This window comes from Saccoglossus kowalevskii, chromosome 19 (assembly GCF_978046115.1).
Source record: "Saccoglossus kowalevskii chromosome 19, keSacKowa6.1, whole genome shotgun sequence".
NCBI lineage: Eukaryota > Metazoa > Hemichordata > Enteropneusta > Harrimaniidae > Saccoglossus > Saccoglossus kowalevskii.
Window position 1 is genome coordinate 15166674 of NC_140659.1, and position 16806 is coordinate 15183479.

Genomic DNA, 16806 nt, shown 5'->3' on the forward strand with positions numbered 1-16806 from the left:
TGTGCGTTGTTGGAATGCCATGAAGATGAATTGTGCGACATGCTTAATTGAGGTTTTGTTTTTTTATTTTAAATTTTCTTTTTAGTCATTATTACTTTTAATTTCTTTTAGGAATATCATATGTGATAATGTCGAAACGTCATGTACTTTGGACAAACTATGAGTAAATGTTCTTCATCTTCTACTTTATGCGTATCGCAATGTAGATTCAATCTTATAATATTGTTTTGGGGGCGTGTATATCTGCCTGTTTCTATACCAAGGTCATGATAACTTATCCTGAATTTTGTTAGATTGTCTTTGTTTAATATTTATAACAGTCGATAAATATTGTAATCTTGCTTAAATTTTGAGTATGTACGTATTTATGTAGTTCTTGGCATCACTGTACTTTTTATAAGATCTTTTATTTCCATCATTATTATATACACAAAGTCAATGAGCTGCAGCAAACGTCTATACCAATCATTATCCCAAACTGAACTCAATTTGGTTTTGCCAAATAAATGGCAGTATCAATTTGGCGACAACTATAATCACAAAAATATTGACAGTTGTGATCAAACTGATCAATGCAGCTATGTTTATAAAACTTTAGTTGGTTTGTCAATGTACCGTCTACTGTAACTATGGCAACAATCTTGTCTTGGTTACAATTTAACATTTATGCCATGATGTGTAATCAGCAACCAGGGTTGGGATTGCACAGCAAAAAAAAAAAACTACTGATTTATTTTACTTAACAAGCTGAGGGAATTGTATGTGGAAGCCCAGAATGCCAACTATAGACATTTTACTAGGACCTCATACTTGCACGAACACAGCTCTTCACACCTTGCAACATTGATAAGTGCTGATAATTGATAATAGCCGAGAGTTGACCTGCAAGCGTGATCAGCCGATTCCAAGTGTGAATTGAGATATAACAGCAATATGTCTAGGTATTGTAATTTCAAATCCGTGCCACTATTCACGTACAACACTACATCATAAATACTTGTGTACACAAGATTTCATTGGTACATTCCAAATAAAAAATTCTATCTATCTATCTACACACACACTATATCTAAATGCAAACCTAGTCCTGCTGTTGACAATTTTTTCACCAAATTTGTTGGTCAGCAATGAGTCCGATATCTTTTTTCCTGCTAAATTAATGCATATCTACTTTCATGGGACGATTCAATGAATCTACATGTACATTCCCTATGAATTAGAATATAAACAACTTTTTCTAAACATCGATGGATTTTTCCAAAATTAGTCTGGATGCTGTTTTATTTTACTTTTTACCAATTTTAATACATGTCAATTAAAAATATTCTATTCTATTCTATTCTATTCTATTCTATTCTATTCTATTCTATTCTATTCTATTCTATTCTATTCTATTCTATTCTATATTCTAATAACTAATTTCCTTTAAATTTTATCAGGTACTGTAAAATGACAAATATTCACTGGGTTTAAATTTCGCTGATATACCATTTCAGGAATATTCAGTGGGTTTTAAATTCATGGTTTTGTCATTTAGATAATGTGTTCTATGCTAAATTTTACATATTCACTGGGTTTTAATTTAGCGCATTTTTCAGTCAGCGAAATAAGCTAAATTAAAACCCAGTGAATAATTAACCTTTTTACAGTAATTATGGACAGGAATAATTAAGAAATCATAACATTCACGAAGAGACCCTGCTGTAACATTCTCATCACAGTATTACAAGCAAGGCCATTAAATAACTTGTCAGTTGGTGGTACTGCAATCTTAGAGTGTATAAAAACAGTAAAAGGAATTCTACACATGAAGCTATATTCCAGTCACATGCATTAAACATACCAAGGTTATAGACATGTAGTAAAAAAAATATGCATGGCAAGCTGCAAGTTTAGCCTTGCAAACTGAATCTACCAGTACAGATGTAGTAAACATTTTAGGGGGATTATTAAAGGAAGGAAATGTGATACAGTCCTACTTGCTAAGACATACTGGTGCATGCTGTATGTAATAAAAGGAAATGTTACTTGCCTTGACCCAGCTCCCTCTTGACATAAGAATTTGATTCCTAGCAAGATGAAAAGTCCAGCTATAATTGCAAGTTTTGAGACTGCAGTGGTGGTGGCTGTAAGTTTTCACTGAGTATCCATGCTTCTGTTGACAGTGTGTATCCGGTTGGGTCTACTCAGTTCATGGATCAGAACGTCTAAAAACAGGATAAGACGATAAATATAAAGGAATAATTTTGACTGTTATCTCAACATACAACAGCTGGTCAGGAGGCCACGACTATGCCAAGATGGTGATCTCCAGTCAGTTTTGGTTGCCATGACAACAATCATGAAGAATGTTGAGGCTAATTAAAAGATCAGAAAACACAGTTTGGTGATTATGTGCCACTGTGGTAGAGCAAATGTTACAAGTGCTGTGATGACAAGTACCGAAAATACCACAGCTGTTTAGGTTATTGTTACCACCCCTAAGTGGATGTAATGGTCAAATTTAGGAAATAATGGCACACTGGCATTTTCTCCATCATAATTCAGATAATATAACACATTTTAAACAATATTTTTCAGACAATGAGGTTCAGTGTATAGTTATAGTTATTAAATAGTTAATTTTTGACAGACTTAAAAAACAATTTCACAAGTGGCATTTCTCCTTTTAACTGATGTTTAAAAAATCAATTTGCCATAAATCCTGAAATTCAAAATTGTTATTTAATATTTAAAATTTTTAAATTTAAAAGTTTTGTATTTAGATAAGAAAAAAGCATATTATTTTGCATGAATGGTGTGAAGCATCGAGATGTAGAACTGTTTTACAGAAGAAAGTACACAAGGGATGATACTGTTGAAATGATGGGGAAGAAAAAATGATACTTATAGCACGAAGATAGACATTCAGAAAGAAATTAATATGCCATTATGTGGAGAGAGAGCCAAGCAGGCTGCTTGACAAATACAACTAGGAGTCTAGGGGAAATTCTCGGAGTATCAGGCTTCTGGAGACTGACACGATTAAGGCATTCCATCATAACTTGATGGAAAAGCCAACATCTCATAATATTGCTGAACAGGGTGTCACATTTCATATAGCTTTTAATACAGAGGATTCAGGTTTCAGTTTCATATAGTTCTAGACCAAGAAATTAATAATAACAAAGAATGTGTCAGAAAATGACAGTAAAACAGTCTGTGTAAGAAGAGCAAGGAGGCTGGCTGTCAAAAGTCTAGAAGAAACTGAAAAATTCATGTTTCCTGTCATCTACATCATAAGAAATATATACATTTTTTTTTGGTTAATCAAAGTCAATATCAGAAATAAAGTTACATTTTTCCCCAAGTGATCATATATTACTACAAGAACACTAAAATAATATTAATTGTACCACCTGGTGTGGGATACATCAGGGTAAGATGTAAATACCAAGTATTAAGTTCCTTGTGCAAATACATTAAATGTTCTAAGTTGTACTTCAAGTACTAATACAAAATTGCATTTTTTTTTTTGGACAATATTTGGGATTACTGCCAACATTGCAGTTTGAGTAAGAAAGAAGACTAGATGCCAGTGGATCATAAGGTGCTGACCATTTGTAATTATTGGGGGGGGGGTTGTAAAAATTGTTGGGAGGGGGGTTGTCGACTAAACACAAAAATGAAAAAAGAAATGCATGGAGGTATTGCAATAAAAATACAAACAAGACACCGTGAAAAAAATTTTTTTACTTGTGCCCCCCCCCCATGATTTGAAATGTTTGACCCTTAACATTCAATTGTAACAAACAATTCTAGTAAAAGACTAGCAGTACCAGCTTAGGTACCATGAATTCATGTCAATTAGTGTGAATAATTACAAGCAGTCACCCATTAAATTGGATGTAGCAGTAAATCTGACTTGTTTGTTTACAATCAAACAGTGACGATTGGGATAACAAATATAACCGTAGAAAGCATAAGGTCATCTTTAGCCCAGGGATGCTGATTATAAATACATCTGTGCTTTATAAAGCAGTGTTACAAAATCACATAAAAGTATTTTTCCTGCCGCATATTTATCAAGCAACTCGTTAAACACCAAACTATGATGTCATAGTAATAAAAAAAAAATGTCAACAAGCAGCCTCTCGGCTGAGATAGCTCCACTGTTAGCAATGCACATTTCAATTAAAGAACAGAAGATATCATTAGAAAATGAACAATATGTATAGTATCAATGCAATGGGACTTGCTGTTTTGAACAAGAATTCAAAAATATCACTATAAAAAGACAAAAATAATCATCAAAATTAAATAATTGAAGATATCACCATGAAATTAACAAATCTGAAAGAGGTCCACATGTAGTACTATAGTAACTATATAAGTAATATAAAAGCAATCGGACTTGCGGTTTTTAACAGGAAGTCAAAAATATCACTTTTTACCAACAATGACAAAAATATCCATCAAAATTAGAGAATTGAAGATATCATCATGAAATGAACAAATCTAAGAGAGCTCTACCCAAGGTACATATACACCAAGTATCAAAACATTCAGGCTTGTAGTTTTCAAGAAGAAGTTGAAAAAGTAAAACATTGACACGGACGACGGAGGACAATCACTCGTATGATAAGCTCCGCTCGACTTTGTCGATAGCAGAGCTAAAAAACAATTGAAAAACAAACAAGCTATGATGTCATTTCTATTTGCATTGTACTTTGTGAACATCAATCATCTTCAAAGTTGAATTGAGAGTTGGTGAATAAGTTTACTGGGTGGAAAATTGATGGTGAAAAGTTGAAATGCGACTTGTACATTTGATTTATTATCAAAGGCTGGGGGTTGAATTGCCCAAGAATAAACGTTAACTGAAATCTGTAATTAACATTTTTTAACGTTTTGGATATTGCAACAACATGTAAAAATGCTTTGAGAGTAAAAGCGATATCATATGTAATGGGTCTATATACAAGTAATATCTCATCTGACATTTTATCTGTCTAGACAGAACACTCATATATTAAAAATATCAGAATGAAAATTGCTCCCTCATCAACCTATGAAAAGGATGCCTTCCCCATCATAACCACTTCCTGTTCCTTGCACCATGAACAAGCGGTGTCTCCAACCCCACAAAAACAAGCAGCCTATCGGCTGAGATAGCTCCGCTGTTAGCAATGCACATTTCAATTAAAGAACTGAAGACATCATTAGAAAATGAACAATATGAATAGTATCAAAGCAATCAGACTTACAGTTTTTAACAAGAAGTCGAAAATATCACTTTTTACCAAAAATTACAAAAATATTCACCAAAATTAGAGAATTGAAGATATCATCACAAAACGAACAAATCTGAGAGAGGTCCACATGTAGTACCTATATATGTAATATCAAAGCAATTGCACTTGCGGTTTTTAACAAGAAGTCGAAAATATCAGTTTTTACCAAAAATGACAAAAATATTCACCAAAATTAGAGAATTGAAGATATCATCACGAAATGAACAAATCTGAGAGAGGTCCACATGCAGTACCTATATATGTAGTATCAAAGCAATTGGACTTGCGGTTTTTAACAAGAAGTCGAAAATATCACTTTTTACCAAAAATGACAAAAATAATCACCAAAATTAAAGAATTAAAGATATCATTACAAAATTAACAAATCTGAGAGAGGTCCACATGTAGTACCTATAGATGTAATATCAAAGCAATTGCACTTGCGGTTTTTAACAAGAAGTCGAAAATATCAGTTTTTACCAAAAATGACAAAAATATTCACCAAAATTAGAGAATTAAAGATATCAACATGAAATGAACAAACCTAAGAGAGGTCTACCCAAGGTACATATACACCAAGTATCAAAGCATTTAGGCTTGTAGTTTTCAAGAAGAAGTCGAAAAAGTAAAACATTGACACGGACGACGGACGACGACGACGACGGACAATCACTCATATGATAAAAACATAGTCTGATAACAAGTTGCCCCCCCCCCCCCCCAGAAAACACAGTACATGTAAACTCCATTGGGTTTATTGACAAACGAATCAAGTGCAGTGTTACAGGTGAGTTGAGGTCAAAAAAAGTTTACAAATGATGCTACTGATTAAACAAATCAGATCCAGGTTTATTTGACAGAATTACTTCAATTTAAACAAGTCACCATGTCAATGAAACAAGCAGCCTCTCGGCTGAGATAGCTCTGCTGTTAGCAATGCACATTTCAATTAAAGAACAGAAGATATCATTAGGAAATGAACAATATGCATAGTATCAATGCAATGGCATTTGCTGTTTTCATCATGAATTCAAAAATATAATTTTTCACCATAAATGATTGTGGTTTTTAACAAGAAGAAAATATCACTTTTTACCAAAAATGACAAAAATATTCACCAAAATTAGAGAATTAACGATATCATTACAAAATGAACAAATCTGAGAGAGGTCCACATGTTGTACCTATATATGTAATATCAAAGCAATTGGACTTGCGGTTTTTAACAAGAAGTCGAAAATATCACTTTTTACCAAAAATTACAAAAATATTCACCAAAATTAGAGAATTGAAGATATGATCATGAAATGAACAAATCTGAGAGAGGTCTACCCAAGGTACATATACCGTACACCAAGTATCAAAGCATTCAGGCTTGTAGTTGTCAAGAATAAGTCGAAAAAGTAAAAGATTGACACAGACGACGGATGACAGACAATCACTCATATGATAAGCTCCGCTCGACAAAGTAGACAGTGGAGCTAAAAACCAAAGCATAAACTTTTAAATTTGTCTTGGAATCTATGATGTTAAGTATGGTTTGGGGTCAAAAACTGAAATTTTTGGTCAAAAAATGCTAAAAACATATTGCCTCATAACTCTGAAATGCTTTGAGTCATTTTCAATAAATTCACTACGGATGTATATCACTAAAGCATAGAAATCTATGTTTGTTTTCAGATCTGTGGAAAAAAGGGTTTTAGGGTCAAAACCATTCCAGCACATTCGTGTATGGCGGGAGCTAACAAACAGACAAGACTTGATGTTTAACATCTGTTAGTGTATCAAAAATTACTCTGTTTGCTCAGCTACTACAAACTAGGAGTTTTCAGGGCAGGAACAGAAAAGAAAGTAGTTTATTATATACATGTTAATATATGAAAGTCAGCAGACATGAGTGATAACCGTAAAAAATAAATTCCATACAGACCGCCAAAAAAACCTTTTCAGCGAAAATTAATTCTAGCGAAAATAAAGTATTCCACAGTAAATATTATTAATAGGAATCCCACAGGAAATTGTCCTATAGGAGGAAACTTTTGTAAGATTATATAAATCAATAAGCTCCTAACAATCTTCAGGTAGGGTGTACAATAAAAACAAGTTTGGTTTTAATTGTGATGTTGAACTACTGTAGAATACTTTATTTTCGCTGGAATTAATTTTCGCTGAAAAAGCTTTTTGGGCATTTTGTAGGGAATTTATTTTCACTGATTTTCGATGAGTTTAATGTAAAATATAGGAAAAAAAGTATATTTGCTGGAATTTATTTTCACGGAATCATCCCTTCAGCGAAAATAAATTGCAAGCGAAAATAAAGTATTCTACAGTATTTGATATGCCTTTGTATTAACGTCACACTGTGGGGACTAACAAGTTATAGTATGTGTGAGATAACAGAGGTATGATTATGGTCAAAACAAGTCATACTTCAATCATGCAGCATACATACATACATATAAATACATTTGTCAGTGTGTGCTTCTAATAAAGCAAATTCGGTAAAGGTTTGTAAATTACTGTAAAATCTGTATTAAAAGTTGCGGAATCTATTTAAGTAGTACAATGGAATAGTGAAATGGTGAATTTTTGCTTCTCATTGTTCAAAAAGTATGGGTGCAGCTTCTAATACAGATTTTATGGTAATTGTCAGAAAAACAACTGTACTTGTGTTATAAACCATTATTATTATTTTCTCTGCATTGTATGTATGCACTTCCCAGCATAACAACGTACACATTGTACAACACCTAATATCTAAGTCATGTGATTGCCACCAATTCAAATAGACACGCTATATTTGTTCATTTCAAAAAAGAGATGAGTAGAGGGGAGTATTATAATTTGAGATACAACTATTAATTTAAATGGTTTTGAATGAATGCATTTTTAAAGCCTGCACACACTTGTACACAACCATGGTGTTAGCCAGCCACCAGTCCACCCATCAAACAGACTGGCAACTTTTTCTCAATTTCTGTTTTTTCTTATTGTTCTTTGATAATTTTACCAAAATATACTCAAAACCATCTACATTTTCATAAAGTTGAATTGTTTTGGACTGGCTGTTGCAAATTCCTGGCTAATAGCCTGTACACAACACAAATATCCTGACATATTTTATCAAGATATCATGCTTTTCAGTGCAGTGTAAGCCATGTACATGTATTTATTTGGTAATTTTATGTTGCTGTATATAACACCAAGGTTAAGCTCTGACCTTAAACTAAGGTCACAGTTAAACAACCTGTTTACATTGTGGTCTAATAACCCAAATATACGAACTTTGAAATCAGAGAAACTCTTTGAAATTCATTCACTTGCTGTTAAAAGACTTGTTTTGATTCTAATTCTCTAAGTATGAGAGTACGAGGATTATCAAGTCTGGAATTGAATCACACGAATAAGTCTGAGTGCAGACAGTATGTCTAAAACTAGACACCACACTTTAGTGAAACGTATAGCAACATATACTGATGAAATACTAAATGAGAACATAATCCTGCCAAACCAGTCTTGTGTAAGTTCCAAATAACTAAACCTCTAAACCACTTAAGTGACTAACCCCTTACATTTACCATCACACGCCCCTCAAGTGGGTTTCAAATAACTAAACCCTCTAAACCAAAAGTGACAAACCCATTACATTTACCATCACAACCCCTCAAGTGGGTTTCAAATAACTAAACCCTCTAAACCAAAAGTGACAAACCCCTTACCTTTACCATCACAACCCCTCAAGTGGGTTTCAAATAACTAAACCCTCTAAACCAAAAGTGACAAACCCCTTGCGTTTACCATCACAACCCCTCAAGTGGGTTTCAAATAACTAAACCCTCTAAACCAAAAGTGACAAACCCCTTACGTTTACCATCACAACCCCTCAAGTGGGTTTCAAATAGCTAAACCCTCTAAACCAAAAATGACAAAACCCTTACGTTTACCATCACAACCCCTCAAGTGGGTTTCAAATAACTAAACCCTCTAAACCAAAAGTGACAAACCCCTTACATTTACCATCACAACCCCTCAAGTGGGTTTCAAATAACTAAACCCTCTAAACCAAAAGTGACTAACCCCTTACGTTTACCATTACAACCCCTCAAGTGGGTTTCAAATAACTAAACCCTCTAAACCAAAAGTGACAAACCCCTTATATTTACCATCACAACCCCTCAAGTGGGTTTCAAATAACTAAACCCTCTAAACCAAAAGTGACAAACCCCTTACGTTTACCATCACAACCCCTCAAGTGGGTTTCAAATAACTAAACCCTCTAAACCAAAAGTGACAAACCCCTTACATTTACCATCACAACCCCTCAAGTGGGTTTCAAATAACTAAACCCTCTAAACCAAAAGTGACAAACCCCTTACATTTACCATCACAACCCCTCAAGTGGGTTTCAAATAACTAAACCCTCTAAACCAAAAGTGACAAACCCCTTACGTTTACCATCACAACCCCTCAAGTGGGTTTCAAATAGCTAAACCCTCTAAACCAAAAGTGACTAACCCCATTACGTTTACCATCACAACCCCTCAAGTGGGTTTCAAATAACTAAACCCTCTAAACCAAAAGTGACAAACCCCTTACATTTACCATCACAACCCCTCAAGTGGGTTTCAAATAACTAAACCCTCTAAACCAAAAGTGACAAACCCCTTACATTTACCATCACAACCCCTCAAGTGGGTTTCAAATAACTAAACCCTCTAAACCAAAAGTGACAAACCCCTTACATTTACCATCACAACCCCTCAAGTGGGTTTCAAATAACTAAACCCTCTAAACCAAAAGTGACAAACCCCTTACGTTTACCATCACAACCCCTCAAGTGGGTTTCAAATAACTAAACCCTCTAAACCAAAAGTGACAAACCCCTTACATTTACCATCACAACCCCTCAAGTGGGTTTCAAATAACTAAACCCTCTAAACCAAAAGTGACTAATTCCTTACATTTACCATCACACGCCCCTGATACAAGTTCAAAATAACTAAACCCTATAATTAAGCCAGAGTGCTATAGTTGGTTTAAAGCTTTTCCAAACCATACCTGTTTTTGTTACTTTTCATTTTAATAATATAAGTAAAGTTAATCAACTTGTCTCGCTTGCCAAAATGAATCATTTTTACCAAAATCTGTAGTTATCAGAACATATATAACTCTTCATGCTCTGTACAAGCTCAGAACGTACAATAAAAAAGGTTTAGCAATATGTGACGTAACACTGTGGTTTTTGATCTGCCCTATCTTACGTCATACTGCGATGATAATGATGTGATAATACTGTAAATCATTCTCTTAAATTTTTGTTTTCCAACTACAACTACAGCTGAATACAATGTAGTTGAGTGAAAACATGAGTGTTCAGTAATTGGACCATGATAAATAATTTCTGGAGGTGGATGAAGCATTTAAAAAGTTGTTGAATTATAGTATAGTATTATAGTTTTTTTTTTTATTTAGTGGAGACATGATTGTAGAATTAAAGATGGCAAAGACGGTAATTTCAGACAGAACAAATAGACTCAAAAGTTAACAAGACATGAATGTCACAGTCCCCGTTATTTAATAATAAAATACTCATGTTCAAATAATACATGGAACATCTGCAAACAATTGAATTAATATGTACTCTACTTTCATAGCTGCGCCTGAAGAGGAACTAAAAATCATTTTTAATTCACATCAAAAATAAGAATTGTCAAAGGGGACTGAGCGCATCTAAAGTGACATGTTACTATTTCCTGCATGGTGGTTGAATTATACAGATAAAAGAATTATGGTTTAACAGAAATGATATGGTCTTGATGTTACAAGATGAATTACAACGCACACACCCCCTCCCCTTACCCCTACCAGTTCAACCAGACACACCTTCCAAGCACACCCCCTTTAACACTGAAATTCAAATTGAGTGACACTATATACAAGAATTTCAGAATTTCGTGACTTAAGCCAAGTACTTGTTTGTAGGACACAGCACATCATGGCAGGTCTGATGGATGCGTATACAGTACAATCAACCTGACCCACATAGCAGTACATAAGGACAATGTGCTGACCAAAGAAGAGCAGCATAGGCAGGCAATTGCAAGGACAATAGCCAGTTAATAGTTCTTTTCAAGAAAATACAAATATACCTGAACTGGTCCTTTGTAATACAACTGAAGAAGGAGAAATATTCATTGAGTTTAATTTTAGTGAATTTTCTAATTTACAAGGTTTTAAATAGTAGTAATAGTCATATTTTATTGCATCTTTAGAAAAGGAACATTTCTATCAGTTGTCAGCAATAAATATATTAAAAAAAACAAAAAAGTACGTAATACATGTACAAGTAACATCAAAAGAAAAATTGTGGAATTTCATTTCGTGTTGTGAAGCACCTGTTTACAAAACTTCAACTGGTTTTGATCATTTCCTCATCTCTATTACAAGTAGATATATAAGTTTCTGAAATGAATTGTTGATTTTAGCTAGGAATTCAATATCTGTCGGGATTTTTTGTCGGTCTTAAATAATATTTAGGGCAAAGTAGTGAAAAGTGTAATTCATCTACATTCTCATTTAATAGCAAACATTGTTTACAAATTCTATTTTCTAAGGGTGTCTTTGGCTGGGTATGCCTTTTTTTTCTCAATTGCTAAATTGTGGTTAGTTTTTCTAAATTTAGATATAATAAATCTTTTTTTGGCATTAAATGTAGCAAGGTAAAGTTCAAAACTATAGTTGTTTTTGAACTCTGATTGCGAAAAAAAACATTCTATGCTTAATTTTAGCTTATTAACAAGGGTTTTTAATTTAGTGCATTTATTCCAAAACAAGCGAAAATTAAAGCCGCAAGCGGCGTCACCGGGGCCCAAGCTGACAAGATTCTGTTTCATAATTAATGAGGTCACATGACAATCAGGTAGCTTGAATTATCAGTAACATGAGGTCAAAATAAAGTTGGTACCATGTATTTACCTGGTTTGGTTATCAAAATATGGTTTTCAAGATATATAATGAGCCATGTTCTTATGCACAATAATTAGATTACATAATCATATATAGCCATTTCTAATGTCAGTTACATCTTTCATTCAATGTCTTCATAATGACACTAGTTGCATGTCCTGCTCTGCGACAGTGTTTCAGATATGACTGCTATGCATATTAATAAGTTCACATGACCATATATGGTCATCTGTTATTTTAATCAAATCTCTTGTTCACTGTTGTCATAATAACACAGGATTCATCTTCCTAACTGCAACAGTGTTTGAGATATAATGGTTATGCATATTAATGAGTTCACATGGCCATATATGGTCATGTGTTATTTTAATCAAATCTCTTGTTCACTGTTGTCATAATAACACAGCTTCATTTTCCTAACTGCAACAGAGTTTAAGATATAATGGTTATGCATATTAATGAGTTCACATGACCATATATGGTCATCTGTTATTTTAATCAAATCTCTTGTTCACTGTTGTCATAATAACACAGGATTCATCTTCCTAACTGCAACAGTGTTTGAGATATAATGGTTATGCATATTAATGAGTTCACATGACCATATATGGTCATGTGTTATTTTAATCAAATCTCTTGTTCACTGTTGTCATAATAACACAGGATTCATTTTCCTAACTGCAACAGTTTTTAAGATATAATGGTTATGCATATTAATGAGTTCACATGACCATATATGGTCATGTGTTATTTTAATCAAATCTCTTGTTCACTGTTGTCATAATAACACAGGATTCATTTTCCTAACTGCAACAGTGTTTGAGATATAATGGTTATGCATATTAATGAGTTCACATGGCCATATATGGTCATGTGTTATTTTAATCAAATCTCTTGTTCACTGTTGTCATAATAACACAGCTTCATTTTCCTAACTGCAACAGAGTTTAAGATATAATGGTTATGCATATTAATGAGTTCACATGACCATATATGGTCATCTGTTATTTTAATCAAATCTCTTGTTCACTGTTGTCATAATAACACAGGATTCATCTTCCTAACTGCAACAGTGTTTGAGATATAATGGTTATGCATATTAATGAGTTCACATGACCATATATGGTCTTCTGATATTTTAATCAAATCTCTTGTTCACTGTTGTCATAATAACACAGGATTCATCTTCCTAACTGCAACAGTGTTTGAGATATAATGGTTATGCATATTAATGAGTTCACATGACCATATATGGTCATCTGTTATTTTAATCAAATCTCTTGTTCACTGTTGTCATAATAACACAGGATTCATCTTCCTAACTGCAACAGTGTTTGAGATATAATGGTTATGCATATTAATGAGTTCACATGACCATATATGGTCATCTGTTATTTTAATCAAATCTCTTGTTCACTGTTGTCATAAGAACACAGGATTCATCTTCCTAACTGCAACAGTGTTTAAGATATAATGGTTATGCATATTAATGAGGTTAGAAGCCCCCACCCCTTAGGCGCCCAGCGACAAAACCCAGCCACGTGCTATTCAGTTGAAAGAATGCATCTCATGAGTAGAATGCACATATACAATTTTAGCAAAATCGGACCAATACAACACATGTAAATGCACAAGATTTGTTTTCATAAAATCCAAGATGGCGGCCAAACCATGTGACTGATCAAAATAATATTATTTTTCTCATATGAAGCTAAGGCTAGGCATGGTAAATATAAAAACATCTAGTACATTGGTTGAATCACCTCTGAGAAACAAATGTCCAAACTTTTAGTCAATTTTGCTTAAAATCCAAGATGGCGGCCAAACCATGTGACTGATCTGAAATCTTTTTTAGGTTTCTGAAAGAGATTGATATAGAGATGCCATACAGCAATATGGAAAATAATCTCTCAAGTGTGGCATGAGTAAAAAAACTACTTCCTGTTTAGAAGAAACCCGATATGGCGGCCAAACCACGTGACCAATCACAATAATTTTTGCAAACATAAATGGGATTCATATATAGAAGATGAATACTACATATGAGAGCATTCTGCTTGGTGGTTCTGAAGAAGAAGATTTTTAAGTGTTTTTTGCCGTTTTTAGGGAAAACAAAATGGCGGGAAAAGTCACATGACCGCTAAAGTTTTTATTGCTGATATCTATTACACATGAGTTGTACTATATGCCATAAAAAAATCGAGACGCCTAGACCCTCAGAAAGTGGTCAAACAGCCACTTCCGGTTTTATTTCAATCCAATATGGCTGCCAAACTAATTGACCAATCGAAATTCTGAAAGCATGTTGCACCAGTTCACATTAGGGACTATCAGTATAGAGCAATATCAGACCACTCCGTTCAGCGGTTTTCTCAAACGGCTTGACGAAAAAAGTTACGGAAGAAAGAAAGAAAGAAAGAAAGAAAAAACTGAACGATAATAATAGGGGCCTCGCCCTTTGGGCTTGGGCCCCTAATAAAATGCAGCTAATAACTAAAACCTGTATAGTACATTGTAAAGACACTTGTATCAGATTTGGCCATGAACTTGGGTCTGCCTTAAATTTCTAAGTTCTAGCCCTGGGGCATGTATGGGTATCAATATGTAAAACTTACCTGTGCTGCTCAATACATCAGAAATACGTTCATAGTGTCAACAAACCAAACTCAGTTTACTGTGTATACTAGCACTACAACTCAAAAGACTGGTAATACAAGCTCAAAACTATCAAGAAGAACACAGTTACAACAACACTATAGCTGTAGTTGAAGTCAACAACATGTGCAAGTTTGCGGAAACTAACAAGGTGGATTTCTGCTTGATCAGTCAGCAAATTCAATAAGTGATGTTCTGCTGCCTTTTGATCGGCACTTAAAGTAAAACACACCCACTTTTTTTTTCAACACCTCCCACTGCTGTGCTTTTGTCAAAAGTAGACATTTATAAAATGTCAACTATTTGTTTGCTGGTTCATGTAAATAGGGAAAGTACAGAGAAACATTAAGGGGTTAAGTTTCATTGTTATTTGCTGCTGCAGGATAAAAAATGTTTGACCAACAATTAAAAAACAAAACACACAGAATAATTGAAATTGTAGTTTAAAGCACTATGCAATGCATACAACAGGAGTAGAACATACTAGTACACGAGTTTACAGCACGACTATTCTGATGTAGAAAGTGGAGAGAAAAATACCAGTCTGAGACTAGGCCTCACAAAAAATAATGTTGTGAGCCGATATGTTTTTTGTATTTGCTAAAAGTGTTTACAGCACCCAAATTCGGTCCTACTAATTAACGAGCTGACACACATGAGAAATTTGACAAGTTTAATCAAAGGATGCTATGCAGTCAGCTTAGAAAATGAATGAATACATGGATTGAACACAAAATGTGTATGTAGCATTAGTTCGCTTACTCACAAAAATCGCTGTATATAATTCATCAATATTGAAATGAATGATGATACCAAGTAATTTCCGACTGGCAGGTATAGGTCGTGTTGATTGTCCAGCAGTCTGGAAAAAAGCCCTGAGAATACTACATAGCAAACATTCTTGTTCAGTGGCTTGAAACCAACTTGTGTTGACACATCAGAGAGAAGAGAGTTTTAGCTAGTCTGGTCACATCCTGTTCGAGAAATACTTTTCTAGACTACAATAATGGATGGCTGGAAAATCACAGAAGAGTTTTTTTTTTTTTAATTTGAATAGAGTGTTTTCAATTTTGCAGATTGCACCAGGGAATCATGTTTATGCTATCAATTTGCATTTTCTTGTCTATTGTAGTAAATTTGCTGCAAAATAATACTTTAAAATTTTAGTCGCATGGCCCCTTTAACATAGATATCCAATGAATGGCCGTGTAATATTGTGTTTATAAAACTAGTATAGTAATTTTCGTATGTTCTAAGTCATTGTGAGAAACATACAAAAATAACTAAAGGAGTTTAATAAATATGATATTACAAAGTTTATCAGGAGTTTAATAAATATGATATTTAATACAGAGTCACAAAGTCTGACATTCACTTTATCAAACATATGCATTTCCAGCAGTTAAGCCAGCAGAAACTTAAATTTGTTTTTTTTTTCCTTGAACATGTGTGATGGCCAGTTAATCAGGAGTTTGATAAATATGATATTACAGAGTCACAAAGTCTGACATTCACTTTATCAAACATATGCATTTCCAGCAGTTAAGCCAGCAGAAACTTACATTTGTTTAATCAGAAGTTTGATAAATATGATATTACACAGTTTATCAGGAGTTTAATGAATATGATATTACAGAGTCACAAAGTCTGATATTCACTTTATCACATATATGTATTTCCAGCTGTTAAGCCAGCAGAAACTAACATTTATTTTGTGTGTGCATGATGCTGCTTCTTGAACATGTGTGGTAGCCAGTTTATCAGCTGCGATTGAACAAATAATTATTTTATAGAATTAACTGTCAGAATATTTATGGTAATAGATACACATTGGCAGATTGTTGTATTATCAGCCATGTTCACTCATCATAACAGACAAGCAGTAATGATGGCTGTGGAGAAAACCAATTCT

General features: G+C 33.8%; 1 protein-coding gene across 3 annotated transcripts in view; it reads right to left on the reverse strand.

Moving 5' to 3' along the window:
• The window catches only part of LOC102809539 (uncharacterized), a 103973-nt gene that overhangs the window by 59201 nt on the left and 27966 nt on the right, over positions 1-16806 (reverse strand). For 2 of the 3 annotated variants that reach the window (XM_085493901.1, XM_085493902.1), the window contains exon 2: positions 2033-2207. The gene's annotated coding sequence lies outside the window, so the exon portion shown is untranslated. Of the gene's footprint in view, positions 1-2032; positions 2208-14854; positions 15082-16806 lie in introns of those variants that run through there. The other variant, XM_085493903.1, reaches the window with a different exon arrangement.